Genomic DNA, 14,666 nt, shown 5'->3' on the forward strand with positions numbered 1-14,666 from the left:
TAGGGATTTTTTTCTTCATCTGAAGTTATTCACTGCTTTTTAAAAACGTTTAAATTCTTGACTTTAAAGTGAAAGTGTCAAAGATTAGTTGTGAATGTTTCGTTTTTAAACATTTTAGGCTTTGTAATTGTGTTGTGGAGTGCTCATCTGTATTTTTCCTGCAGGTGGCGCTGGCGGTTTTGTGAAGTTCTTGGCCGCTGTTTATCACCCAATTCCCCTAACGTAGGAAAAAGTTTAATTATGGTTCCTGCATGTAGAATGCTCTCTTTCGTGTAATTGTTGAAAATCAGATGTTTTCTTACTATTATTTCAAGAACTGCAAGGTAGCAGAAAGAATTTGTAGCAAGTTCTTAGGATATAATTCATTTTGTTCCTTATTTATCTACTTCACCACTCATTACAATCTCTTGGAAAATTTAATTTATTTAAACACTGAATGATACCCTCTCCTTTAAAGTTCCAAAACTTCATCAAAACTGGCAGTAGAACTAATTTTTATAGATGAATTCTTTTTGAAGTCTCCCTTTCCCCTTCTCTTTGTGTGTCGGCTCCCCCCCCTCCTCTCCCTTTCTTTCTCTCAGTCTGTCAAGTTCAAGAGGAGCTCAGATGCCGTGAATTAAGTGAAGCACAAAAGGGGGAAAGGAGACCCTTTTGAAGAACAAAGGCCTCCCATTAGCCTGCCATGTTCTTTTTTCACCAAATGTGCGCCCTACATGGTTTCTATTGTTATCCGCATGGCCTGCACATAAGGTAAATACAGTCGATCCTCATTACCTCACGTTTTCCTTCTCTTCCTCCTATGCCACACACAACCAGGCAAGCCTTAGAGCTTTGATGTCTTTTGGCATTCTTATACAGTTGCTTTATCTCCTTTGGAAAAACTACAGGAGTAGCAGTGGAAGTGGAGAGCGATGAACACCAAGTAAAACCCCACAAGGAGAGAGAAGTAGCTGTTAGAGAAGCTGCAACCAGGAATCCAGGGCAGATGGCAGGAGCCAAAGACTTTACTGCTGTTCTTCTCTCTGCCTTTTACTAGCCTGTATTTTAAAAATGATAACTTTGATTTACATTCACTATAGATTGGTGAGTTAGTTTCTCTCTTTGTCTATATAACAAGACAGGCCAATGGGAATACGTTTAATTGCTGAGACCAGTTCTTGTAATAATGACAAACTCTTGCTAATCTGCTCCTACTTCTCATTGGGTGTTTGCTCTTTGGGGTCATGTAGATGGCAACTATAGGCTTAGTGTCTTACATTACTTTTTATTGGGATGGAACTGAGAAATAACAGAAAAAAAACTTTCAATGGCAAATAAGAAAAGGGATAAACTATGTAGAACCAAACTTAAAATTTGAGAGAGAAACTATAGAAATTTGACGTTCTGCACACTTGAAATGAGCCTGCTTATGGTAAAGTTGTTTAAACGGTGCTGACAAACGTCCGTTGCTTTTGCAAAGGAGTGTATGAGTCTAGCTATTTGCCCCCAGTTAGTGGTTGAGAAAACATCACCAGGTTGGCAAGTCTGTTGGAATAACAGAGGCCTTGCTAGTTCACTGCAGAGTGGAATAGCTGATGACTGGAGGTGTGTGCTATAGTTTGATTTATTTTTATTCTTTCAAAGAAATTGGATAGTTTGTCAGTGGTTTGTGGTAGGGTTTGGGGGTGACGAAAGAGATGGAAGAGGGAGAGTGATGAAGAGGGGAGAAGGAATATTATTTTCTTTTTTAGTATTATTTTGAAATTAAAACTTTTAATATAGTGAAGAGCAAGATTTGAACTTTGACAATGTGGTTTCTGTTTATCTGATATTGAACTAATAATGGTGGGCAATTTGTGACAACGTGTAGTGAGTGGGTCTGCCTTTTTAGGATTACAGAACTGAATGAGTGGGGTTAAAAAGAACATTAAAGGGTTAAAGAAATAATTCTTTTATAGGAGCAGTAGTAACATTTTATTTTGAAAATTTCATGAGGAGATTTTTAGTATTTCTATTTCTTTCCCTACATAGTATTCAAATAAAAATACACAGTACATTCAACCCCCTTTTTTGGTCTTAAGGATATCTTTTAATATTGAAACCTGGCTAGTGCACTTGAAGTAAAAAAAAATTGAATGTGTTAACTACCTGAGGAATTGTTTTGACCTTTAATGTACCCTGGATGCTCCTTTGCAGGAATTGTATGCCTTAGTTTCTGGTTTTTGGGGGTACGGTAGTTTGCAAGAAGTCCTTTGGTTTATATTCTTGGCAGCAGAATAAAAGGCAAAGAGCTTCTTGCTTTGTATTGTGTAGGAAATTACCATTTCTGTCGTCTGTGCAGGATGTTTTAAAGATGGAGCCGGGGAGACTTGGGGGAGAGAGAGAGCCTTGCAGTTCTCATCTTTTCTTGTTTTTGCCTCTGGTCATATATTGCATTGTTTTTCTGCTTTTGTTCCTTGGGGTGGCATCTGTCTTCAGGCGAAATCACTTCACAGTCAAACACAGATTGCGAACCATGGCGTTTTCGCTGTTACTGTTATGCTGATTCACCGGGAGCAGTGTTAACAGAGGTGCATTTAAACACTGGTTCTGTATGGATGGGGAGGTGGACAGTGAATCTCGTTCTTTATCTCCTGTTCCCCTCCTGCCCGTCACTTTTCAGGAGCAACCGTTAGGCTCCTGCCACATGGCTTTTCACAAACTCCCGAATGGTTCTCTGTGCTAATCTGAAAGATGCCCCTGCAGCAGAGACACACGTTTACACTGTCCCACATATAAGGACACTTTCATGAAATAAATGATTTCTTGACACTTTCCAGGTTTAGGATTGTATGATTGATTTTAACATATTTCAAATATTAATACTGGTGAATTGCATGCATGCTTATATTGTTTTAATTATTTAAATAATTTGACGTTTTAGAACTTTGTGGCCTTAAATTTAAAGAGATTGTAAGTTTTTAAAACATTTTGAAACATTATCCTAAGAATATTATTATAGCAAAATAATAGTAATTAGAAAAACAATAAAGTAAATAATAAATTTTAAAAATAAAAAAGAATACCTAACTAGCAAAGTGGAGAGAAAAGCAATTTAAAGTAATAGCTCTTTTCCTGAGTTTCTGAGAAGCCATTTGAACAGCTACTGGTAAGATTTTAAAGATTAAATGTATTTGTGATTAGAACTTGCCTTCTCTATGAGGCAGCCTAACTGCTACGACCTCACGGGAGTCCCTTTATGTAGAATTAGACATAGATGTTGGCTGGGAAAGAAAGGACATAAGAAGACTGACCAAACCTGTATTTGCTGAAAGATTGAGCGTGAGAGGATTTGGAGCCTTACAGTAGTTCAAGGAAGTGGGGTTTATAAAAATTACGATGAGTGGCTTTTTTTCCTAACGTCGGTGCATTTTGATTTAAAAACATCCAAGGGACTGGCAAGCTGTACCTTGGGGAGAGGAGTGTGCAGAGAGGGAAGGAATCTGATAAAATGAGGACTTCAGAAAGTGCCTATGGAAGGCTTGAACTGGGATTGAAGAAAAGAAATTAATGAAATATCAAGAAAGAAAATATTTCTATGGACATTTGTAAATTTTTATTTCTGTAAACATTGATGAAAATAATGCAGTGAAAGGCATACAGTAGTCCGGCCAAATCTGGCCCGTGAGTTAAGAATGATTTTTACATTTTTAAATGGAAAAAAATATATAGTATATCATAAGACATGTAAGTTATATGAAATTGAAATTTCTGTATCCACAAATACAGTCTTATTGGGACACAACCACACATGGTTTTAGGTAATACCTGTGGCTGCCCTGGTGCTGCAGTGGCAGAGCTGAGGAGTGTGACGAGACTGTGAATGGCTCATAAAGACTGAAACGTTACTTTCTGGCCCTTTGCAGAGCAAGCTTGCTGTAAGACAGGATTGCCTGCAGTATGTTAGAGTGAACCGCATAGGGTTTTTCTGAAGAAACTAGGAGTGCTTGCCGTTATTGTTTGTTTCCTGTGTTCTTGTATATGTTCGTCAGGAATCGATGCTTTTTCTGGTGGGTTGTTTCACTAATTCAGCAAAATGCCAAAGTAGTAAATATTGCTTTCTTTCTCTCTTTTTTTAGCTTGATAATGCTCCCTTTTTTTTTGGAGAAGTTGAGGGGGGATGCTTAAATATGTTCCCTGTTCATTAAGATTTCAAAATAAATCAAACCACATTTAGAACTCAGTCTCACTTCCAAGTCTGCTGAGAGCTTTGTTGCTCTCTCTTTTTGAGAGCATGGGAGATTCCACTGCTTGAACATTAGGACCACTGTTTACTGCTGTTTGGGAAAGTTTGAGAACTTACGTTTACATAGGCAAATTTTGTCCCATTTGAGCCAAGCACACTGAAATTGGCAGTCGGTCTTTCTTGAAAACATTTGGCCTTCCAATATTTGTAAATCAGGCATTTTAAGATGCGTTAAGAGGATTACATCCTAGATTTGTTGTTGAAAACATTGATTTTTATTTGTTTGGCCTCAGGGCTAGCAGCTTCTGTCCTTCCCTTATGCCCGACAGAAGTGTGGCGTTGTTGGAAGGTGACTGGGGGCTCTCATGGGCTTCTATGGGAAGAGCTGGCATGACCTCTGTTAGGCTTTACTGATGTGCCTGGGCGGAAGGAATAGCGATGGACAAGAACCTGAAGTTGCAGTGCATTTTCTCTGATTCTTCCTGCTTTCCTCCCTCCTGTCAGTTTTACATGCTCAGGACAATAACATTAGGGATTTAGAAATGTCACAGTCAAATAAATTACTGGGTTTGACCACGGTGTAAAAGTCATAGTTTAAAATAAGTTGTTAAACTTTCTTCTGTCTTCTCTTAAATAATTGAGCCTGAACCAGGAGCAAGCACATTGTTCATGACTAATCTCTGTAAAAAAAAAAGAAAGTTCGTAATCGTAGATCAAACTCCTGATTTATTCTGCATGACCACCAAACTAATACTGATGCAAACTAATAATAATTTTTCTCCCAAGTAGGTTTTCTTGTTCCTAATCATATCCAAGCAATGATAAAGTTGATATTTTCCTTTACTTCATTGTGGTTCAAATTGTATTACTCTGTGCAGGATTTAAAAAAATACTTTCAAGCAGTTATGTGCACATCTTTCTCCTCATTTAATAGAGCTGTAATCTCTAGATGTAATATTTTGCAGTTAAGCCATTGCTTGTGTCTCTTAGTCCCCCCCTGCCTTTAGGTAAAGTTTAAGGAGTTATATTATAATGTACCTGGGTAGAGAATGAAGCCACCAAAAATCCATGTGGCTGTAGAATTAATAATAGTTCTCAGTTTGATTATTTTAGATAATTCCTCTCCTAGCTTCTTGCCTTTCCTTCTAGATCTTTGAGTATTGCCTGAAAGTTACCTTTTCTGGTGAATTTCTGTAGGAGATGTGGGAATATTCAAGAGACATGTTTGATTTTAAATAAGCTACCTATTCTTGTTATTTTATTGGCCTTGCTTTTAGTTGAGTTTGCTGTGTTTTTGGTGCCTTAGAAACCACAAGTGTACCCACTACTCTGAATTTTAACATAGTTAATATGTTTGCTAATTAATGGGCTTACTTCTTGGTAGACGGAACTATGTTACCAAAAGGGTTGGGGAGTTAAAGTAGTTTGGTTCTTATTTATTCAAAAGTTAAGTTGTCTGTACAAACCATGAATTGTGGTGATGTTATGCTTTCTTATAAATCCAGTTCTTCCAAGAATTCTTGTCGCTTTTCTTTAATTCCACTATCTCCATCTAAGAATACTGGCAATCCTCTCACTTTCCTTTGCAGTTCTTTCTTGTTTTCCATTTTTTTCCTTGTCTTTTGAAGATACTCTTCTTCTGGAACAGGCTGTTTTTAGTCCTGAGATTTGCAGCTCATGAGTTCCAGGGCTAACCTTAGTCAAATGAATATAATAATTATCAATGGTGGAAGAAGTATGATGAGACCAATAGTGTTTTCTGTTTCTTTTCTTTTGAAAGTCCTTGTATATATTGCAACAGGAAAGTAAAGCAGGTGGAGGTAAGGAGCATTATCAATTACCTAACAGAGAGGTGAAGGTACTTTTGTAAGAAGCACAGAGGAGTGATTTGATTTTAGTTTAATTTTATTTTGTCATTCTTGGAATTACTGTCTTGTTTTTTCCTGCGAATTAGGGGTTTCATTTTACTGTTAGGTAACTTCCCTTCATATGTTTATAGTAACGTAATAGGACTGTTAAACCACACAAGAAGTCCAGTCTCATTATTTAATAGCTTCATTTCCTTTAGTCTAATTAATTTTTCTTCTTAACATTTATTTTTATGTATATTTAAAAAAAATTAATGGTTTCCCCCACTGGAATCTAGGCTCCCTGAGGGCACAGGTGTTGGCTTATTCTCTGCTCTGTCCCGAGAACAGAGCACGTGGTAGGTACTCAGAATACTTGTTAACTAAATGAGGCTGTGGACACACATCAGTGGCCACTGGGGTTAGTTGTGCCTTTGCCTGAGAGCCCGTTTCAGATAATCACAAAATCTTCATCCAAAAATAAGTAGAATAGACCCACATATACTCATAACTCTACTAAAGAATGGGGGTGCTCCATGATACACCCCTAACACAGGTGGAAATCGTGTATGAGGCAAAGGGATAGGATAGGATATCAGATAGTGGATGGGGTGAGGGATTGTGATAGAAAACATTATTAAATATTAGCCAGTAAAATCTGAATCTGCAAATCAGGGTGCAGGGAACTGGCACAGAGGGTTCGTCGCATTCGTGGAGGGCTAGGATGCGACCCCACGGTGTTCAGGCAGCAAGGGAGGTTCATGATGAAGCTAGCATCACAGAGGGACAGACAGTGGCCTTGGAGTCAGGCCTGTGGGGGAATCTTGGCTCTAGCACTTGTAGCTATGGGGTCTTGGTGTCTCAAACTCTCATTTTGCCCCTGTGAGGACTGAAGGAGATATTGGGGAAGGGGAGTCATTATTATTGCTATTACAGGCAGCCCCCAACAACCTCAGCTGAGGTTTGTCCCTCCCTGGCAAGAAGGGAGCGGCTTGGTGAGGAGAGACCTTGCTCCCACCAGTAGTGTTTTCTTACACCAAACATTTATTTTGCAGCTTATTTTAAAACTCTGTTATAGCCATAAATGAACATCTATAATACAGTAGGCCACAGTGGCCATGAAATCTCTCGGCTCGTTCTTTCTAAAGTTGGAAGATGGAGCTAAATACTGTTTCTGCTTCAACTACTCAGATTTTCCACTCTCACTTTTTGAAGTGTTAGTGTTTGCTTGAGCCTGATCATGCAGGAAGAGGTATAGAATCTTTACATTTGAAGACTACCTGGAAGAGTTCTGGAGGTTTAGGGCAAGAAGTAAAGACATCTTAAAATACTATGCTTATTAGCACTCTGACCTAGTAATGGTAAATTTTAAAGTCTGTCATTCCCCGCCCCCGCCAAAGAAAACGAAGGATGGGGTAAGGAATGATGATTGGTTAAATAATAATGAGAATTCTGAAACCCTAATAAGGACTGATTTGATGGTTCTGTGAAATACCACTTATGCTTAACTATTTTGTGTTCTGAGTTTCTGTATAAGAATGCCTTTGTGCCCTGGAAGTGTTCAGGAGAAACTACTTTAGATGAATTCTATTTAATAATTTACTTGTCTTAAAATTTATTACTGAGATGGCAGTTTGACCACATAATACCCAGAAGTTAGTGATATAGGAGCAAAATATTTAACATGCTAAAAGACTATCTTTATATGAGGAGTTCAGTGTTTTTGGAAATCTTCTCCTGTTGGAACTGTTGACATACCCTATGAGAGAAATTGTTCTAAAGTTTCTATAAAAGCACATAAATTTTTTCATCAGCTCCCACCCCCCTTGATTCTGAAGTGTAAAATGTTAAAATTGAAAACAGGAAGAATAGAAAGTATTCAATTTAAAAATGAAATATTTTCAGTCCCATATTGTAATCAAGTAAGGGAGGGAAAGGTAAAGGAAGAAAAACAGTGCTGTGTGGAGAAGAAGAAAACGAGTGGATGGAACGAGAGATGAGAAGGAAAGCTATACTGAGGGCAGGGAGGGAGCCCACAGCAAGAAAGGGTGATCAGCAGGAAGGAAGGGAAAACGAGAGGGTTTATTTAATAGGTGAATACAAGGCCTTTGGTCACATTCTCCTGGTGTGAGTCGTGGAGTAACTCACCATTCTTTGAAATATTCTTGCTTGATTGTCAGTGATCTCCAGGTCATGAAATCCAAGGGACATTTTCTCAGACCTTCTCTTAATTGATGCTCCAACAGCATTTGACATTCTTGACCACTCTCTCTTTGTTGAAACCTCACCACCCTGGAAGCTTTGAAATCATGCTCTCTTGCTTTTCCACTCATTTCTCTAGAAGCTTGTGCTTTGTCGTCTTTGTTGTCATTAGATAGTGGCATTCATGAAGGCTCAGTCCTAAACTCCTGTGTTATTTTCATTCTGCAGCCTGGCAAGTGTATCTGTCTCCATGGCTTTCATTTCTGCTTGCTGATGCTGCATGCCGTACTCGAGTGTCCTCCATTTCAGAGAACGGCATCACCTTGTTCATTCCAGATGTCCAAACTGAGACTTTGGAGTCATTCCTGACACACACTCTGCCTCACGTCCCAAATCCTTGCTCTACCAAGGCCCGTCCATTTTACATCCTTAATAACTCCCGATCTGCCCATTTCTCAGCCCGTTTTCTCTGCTACCTTGGTCTAGGTAGTCATCATCTCTGTCTTGCGGCATAATAGTAGTCTCCCATGACCTTCATTTAATTTATTCTCTACACTGAAGCTAGAATAATCTTTTGAAAATACAAATCTAGTCATGTCATTCGACTGCTTAAAATCATTTCGCACTACTCTTAGAATATAGACTAACATCTTGCCTGTCTGCTTCTCCAACCTCCCCTCTTACCCTCCCTCTCAACACTTGAGCCACCCAGGCCTTTTTTCAGATTGTCACAGCTACCTTGCTCTGACTTTTCAAGGCTCACTTTGCCTAGTCAATTCCCATTTTATTCCTCAGATCTTACTTAACATAAAGACAATATCCATAGAAAAACTGCTTCTTGGGGCCAGCCCCGTGGCCGAGTGGTTAAGTTCTCGTGCTCTGCTTCAGTGGCCCAGGGTTTTGCTGGTTCAAATCCTGGGGGCGGACATGGCACCGCTCATCAAGCCACACTGAGGCGGCATCCCACATGCCACAACTAGAAGGACCCACAACTAAAAACACACAACTAGGTACTGGGGGGCTTTGGGGAGAAAAAAGAAAAATAAAATCTTTTTAAAAAAAAACCCCAAAACTGCTTCATGATATATGGTCTCATAGTAGTCTGTTCTTTTCCTTTATAGCATTTATTGTAATTTGTCATTATATATCTCTGTGATGAGGCTGAAAACTCGTAAGAGGGGTGGAACCTTGTCTGTTTTACTCACCACTAAACCCCCAGTACCCCCAGCACCTGGCACATGGTAGGCAATTAATAAATAGTGGTTAAATGACTAGAATCTTTTCTGCAGACTCAAGGTATCTATCACTGAGCCATAAATTTTACTTTCGAGAAGTCTCAGAGCACAACATAATCTCTTTAGTCCTCAAAGATAAGGAATAATGTTAAGTTTATCATTCAACACAGTTTAAAAACTAGAGATCAGGTAAAATCAGCCAGTTTCTGAGCTGGCATTGGGTGTGTACAGACTGGGAACTCCATTTTCACCTGTCCTGACACGTTTCCCAAAAGAAGACATGCTGACTTAGGGATTTTGCTCTAATTTAGCAAACATATGAGGGTCTGTGATATGCCAGACACTTTGCAGACTTTAATTGGCTGCCCCCCCCCCCCCATCTGTCTTTCTGTGGAAATGGAATTTCATTTCAAACCTAGATTTGGTTTTCAAGACCTCTGTTTCACATGGGTACATATTTGTGTCTTTGGGTGTGATTCTTAGTTTAAACAAAGCAGTTTATAAATAAAATGTTCACTTTTTTCACTTGGCTGTGATTAGTTAGATACATTTTCTTCAATTTATACATAATTATGCATATTAAAGGTGTTCAAATGCTATTGGAACAAGATTTGTGTCCCCAAGTTCTGTTTCCCACTGAACACAATGCTGCATGATGCTTATGACGTAAGCCTGAGAATACTTCATGAGCGTACATTGTGTGTAGATACTTACCAGGTATCTGGTAGGAGGTATCGGTGAGTAACAAATGTCATTAATGGATGAGACCTAGAAAGCATGATAAAAAAAAGATCTAACGTTGATGAAGAAAATCAGTCCTTTGTTTTACAAATATAACACAGCTAGCTTCTGCCTTAGGATGCAGACCAAGAGCTGTTAGAGGTTTTCACACGTAGGTTTATGCTGAACCATCTCTTTTTCCTATAGATGTCCCCCGCCATGGTAGAATATATACCAGAGTTAAGGGAATAACCTGTGACCTACCCTTGTAACCCAGATAAATAGAGAATTACTTGGTAATTCTAAAAAGGTGAGAAGAGAGTACTAACATGGTGAGAAGAGAGATGATGTAGAGTGGGGGAGAAAGGCGATTCTTGCAAGAGGAAACTACAGCGTAAATGTTCCAAAGGGAACACCCAGGCATTGCTGGGAGTTAGGGATGACGAATGGGACAAAGCGGGATGCTCAGCAAGCAGGTTTCTTGTCTAGAGTGAGGAAGAAGGTGGTGATTGGTGGAAACTGTTTGGAAGGATAGGCTAAGAATTCTGAATTGATAGAATGATTTATATTTTAAAACATAGCATATTTGTGATATGAGAAATAATAAAACTGTCCTCTGTTGGTTCTGTGAAAATAAAAGTGGATGAGATAGGTAGAAAAGATGTTTGGCATTTGAGCTGGTTTTTTTTTTTTTTTTTTTTTACTTTTAAAGAGATTTTATAGCTGTTACTGTTACTTAGGGCTTTCTGGGTTTTTAAAAAAGTTTTTACAGCTAGTCTGTTCATTCAGAGAATGTGGGAAAATACCTCTGACCACTTCCCATTAGTGCGCATGTTAGCTCTCAGCAGCAGTTTCTGCGGTCAGCTGTTCTGTGCCAGTATCAGCCAAAGTTCCCTAATGGTGTGAACAGCACTGTGACGGTTACCTTTAAAAAGATAGTTGACATTAGGTTTTACATGACCCTTACTTTTTTTAAAGGTGAGGGTCAAGGTGTATTACAACCAATTTTCCTTTCCTTTTCTTTGAGATTATTTTATTTTAGTCTTTTGTGAATATTTGACCTTCTTTACCATTTCATTGAGGTGGTTTCCTTTGCATGTTCTTCCCACAGTTTCAACCTTTCTTTTAAGTCCTAACTAAGCATAAAAAGGATGCTCTTCCTTCTTTCTAACTCCTTCTCTGAAATTAATTGTGCTAAATTATCAGCTTCTTGGATTTCAAGCAGTCCTCATGCTGAAGGCATTTATTAAGTGTCCATATGTGCTTGCTACTATGCTAAGTGTTGCAGCAATAAAGTAGGAACACTTGGGACTCACGTCTTTTAAGTGCGTTTAAAGTGCCAGGTAACACTAAAGCAAATCACGTTATCAAAGGCATTCATATGAATAGTGTCCCCCACCCCCATCCCACCAAGCTAAGTGCCTGAATGCTTTAAGATTGTATCCCCATAGGAGGAGGGTGGAGTGTTTACTTTTCATTTGGGCCTAGTTTAGATGAAGAAATGTAAGTTGTACAGTTCTCCAGAGGTCCATTTATAGCCTGGTCTTAGTTAAAATATACATAAAGTATTGGGGAGTACTGTCTCAGTAGCCAAATGCCTAAGACTGTGAGTCTCTGAATAAGGAAAAATGACAAAAGAGCTATAGTGTGCAAGTTTAAAATAAATGTGTTTGGGGGAAAATATTCCAGTTTATACTTGTAGGGTTATGGTTTTCAAGCTATTACCAGGGAAGAGAATTTAAAAGTCTTTGTTTACTATTTGAAGAGAGCAGATTCATGTACTGTGGCCAAAAGACTAGTTCATGATTTTAAAAGAAAGGTTACTGGAAACATAGAAAACACTTTTCTACTCTTGTATCAAAATGATGTCTCTATATTATATATAGATTTGGACACAGTGCTTTAGTAAAGAAGGAAGGTCCGGAAGAGCGATGATTAAAGGCCAGGAAGACAAAGTAATCCAAGCATTTCAATCTAGATTATTTTACAAATTTAGGATGTTTTAGGCATTCATTCAGTCAGTTATTTATTGAGGAACAATTGCGTTTTAGGCCCTGTGCCGGGCTCACAAAATGTTCTTCGATGCCTCTGTCAGACAGGGTACTACTGGTCTGTGCAGACTGTCTGTCTCACTAGTTTGTTTTTCTTATGCTCTTATAGGAAAAACAAAAGAACAAGAAATACAACAGAAATAAAACCTTGAGATTGTACATGATCTCTCAGGTTATAAACGTTGAATAAGTGGCGTAAATGCAGCGTTACTCATCAGCATGAGGCGGGCATGGTAGCGTAGGGTTGCGAATGGGTTCTAGAGCCAGACTGCCTGTGTTGGAGTCCTGGGCTTCCTACTTCTGTGTGTCTCAGTCGCCTCATCTATAAAGTGGACTGTTTTGAGATAATGTCTGCAAAGTGGTTAGAACAGTGATTGAACCACAGAAAGGGCTCAATAAATGGTAGCTATTAAGTTGAAGAACACTAGAACTTCTTAAAGACTTAGAAAACTAGATGCTGGACAAATGAAAAATGTCAGAGCACCTCCACAATTAACCAGCATGTCATTAGGCAAATTTACTGGCAAACCGAAAATCAGATCCATGGAGAATGCCTTCCAGAAGCATGTAAATATTCACACTTTTGGAATCTTGGGACATAATTGTGGTGCTTGAGATTTATAAAAAGGGAGTTTTAGGAGTTGTTTGAGTAACAAAAGATTGGCCTGCTGAAAGTGGAAGAGCATTCCAGGATTCAGGATTAGTTGAAGAGGAGAGTTCAAAGCTGGAAAGAGAAGCACGGAAAGGAGGATGTTAAGTCAATTTGTATGGGTCTAAACGGTGTTCTCAAATGAGGGAAATTTTGCCCCTCTGGAGACACTTGACTATGTCTGGACACATATTGCCCCGGTAGCGGGGAGAAGGGCGCTAGTGGCATCTAGTGGTTAGAGGCCAGGGATGCTGCTAAACATCCTGCAATGCACAGCACAGTCCCCACAACAAATAATTACCCGACCTGAAATATCAATCGTGCCAAGGTTAAGAAACAGTGATCTAGCACAAGGTGTAATAAAGGCCACTGAGCAACAGAAGACTACGTTTATGATATTACCTCCACTCCACCCCCAAAAACGTATATGAATACAAATTTAGCTCAGGCTAATCTAGCTCAGCATGATGCATGGAAATATCTCCTTAAGCTGACCACTCTGCTTGGGCAACATTATCTTTCACCATGCAGTCTAGAACCTAAAATGACACTATCCTTGCTATAACTTCTACTTACCTTCCACTCTGTATGTCTTCCGCCCCACATCCTAGGGGACGAAAAATGTAATGAGCATTTGCTTAGATTAGAGTCTGCAACAAAACTGTTAACACAGATCTTTTTTAGGTATCTTTTTTCGTTGTGCTCCTGTCCTTTGCAGGCATTCTTTCATACACCAGGCAAGGTGATCGATTAGCAAACAGTGAATGCGGTTGAATAAAGAAAGTCCAAGCTTGAAGACATAGGGATCCTTGGCATTCATCTGAGGACAGTTTTTCGTCACTGTGGAGGCCTAAGAAAATTGTGGTATGGTTAGGGTGAGGGATAGAAGCGACAGTTTGTAAGTGAGATGGAGGATTGCCTCGTGTGTGGGGTCATTCTGGAGTGAGGAGTATATTGACGAATCCTTTGATCCAGGAAGAAGATGGAGTCTTTTCCTCTTTATTCCATACCTGTGAATTCACTGTTTGCTGAGCCTCTCCCAAAGGAACATCCACTTAAACATATGCAGACTCATTCTTTTTCCTTCACTCCCACATCCTGCCCCCTTGTCCTCACGTTCTCCTCTGGGGCACCACCACCTGCTCAGTGGCTCAAGCCTGAAGCTGGCGGTCTTTCTGCTCATCTCCTTCACTCAAGTGAGCATTTAAATTACTTCCTTCTCCACATTGTTCACAGCCTTTCCTCCTCCGTTCTCATGGCCACTGCCTTAGCTCTAGCCTCCGCTCTTGCCTTGGGGTCATGTGATGGTTCAGTTTTCAGACTTACTTCCTGTAACCTGTTTTCGTACAGCTAAGTAAACTACTAAAACGTTGTTTTATTATATTACTCTTGTGTAAAACCACACAGCTTTAAGGACAAAACTTCAAGTTATTTTAAGTTGCAGTTGACACTTCAATCCCAGGAAGTTGATGACGTTGTCCTTGCCCCCTTTTCTAACCATACCTCCCAAAGCTTCCTCCCCTCTTCACTCTAACCATCGGCTGTTTCCCAGACTTGGCATGAATAGCACACCTCTTTCCCTCCCATGTTCTACCTTTTTCTCTACTTTTCCACCTCCATATTCTTTGTTTCACTTGTTTCTCGTTCTCAGGGAAGCCTGCTCTGACTTTGTTGTCTGATTTGGATGTTGCACCTCTTCCATGCCCCGTTAGCATCCTAGCAGACAGGTCAAATGCAGGGCTTGCTCCAGAGGCAGAC

General features: G+C 39.4%; 1 protein-coding gene and 1 long non-coding RNA gene across 6 annotated transcripts in view; one reads left to right on the plus strand and one right to left on the minus strand.

Moving 5' to 3' along the window:
- Positions 1-14,666, plus strand: part of POU2F1 (POU class 2 homeobox 1) — a 168,535-nt gene that overhangs the window by 43,674 nt on the left and 110,195 nt on the right. The window lies entirely within an intron of this gene.
- LOC103551553 (uncharacterized) lies at positions 4,096-13,616 on the minus strand. The gene is made up of 3 exons (XR_545024.2): positions 13,485-13,616; positions 10,203-10,256; positions 4,096-4,884 (listed from the first exon to the last, which is right to left on the minus strand). It is a non-coding gene; the product is annotated as an uncharacterized lncRNA (long non-coding RNA).

Source organism: Equus przewalskii, chromosome 23, assembly GCF_037783145.1.
Source record: "Equus przewalskii isolate Varuska chromosome 23, EquPr2, whole genome shotgun sequence".
In the NCBI taxonomy this organism is placed as follows: Eukaryota; Metazoa; Chordata; class Mammalia; order Perissodactyla; family Equidae; genus Equus; species Equus przewalskii.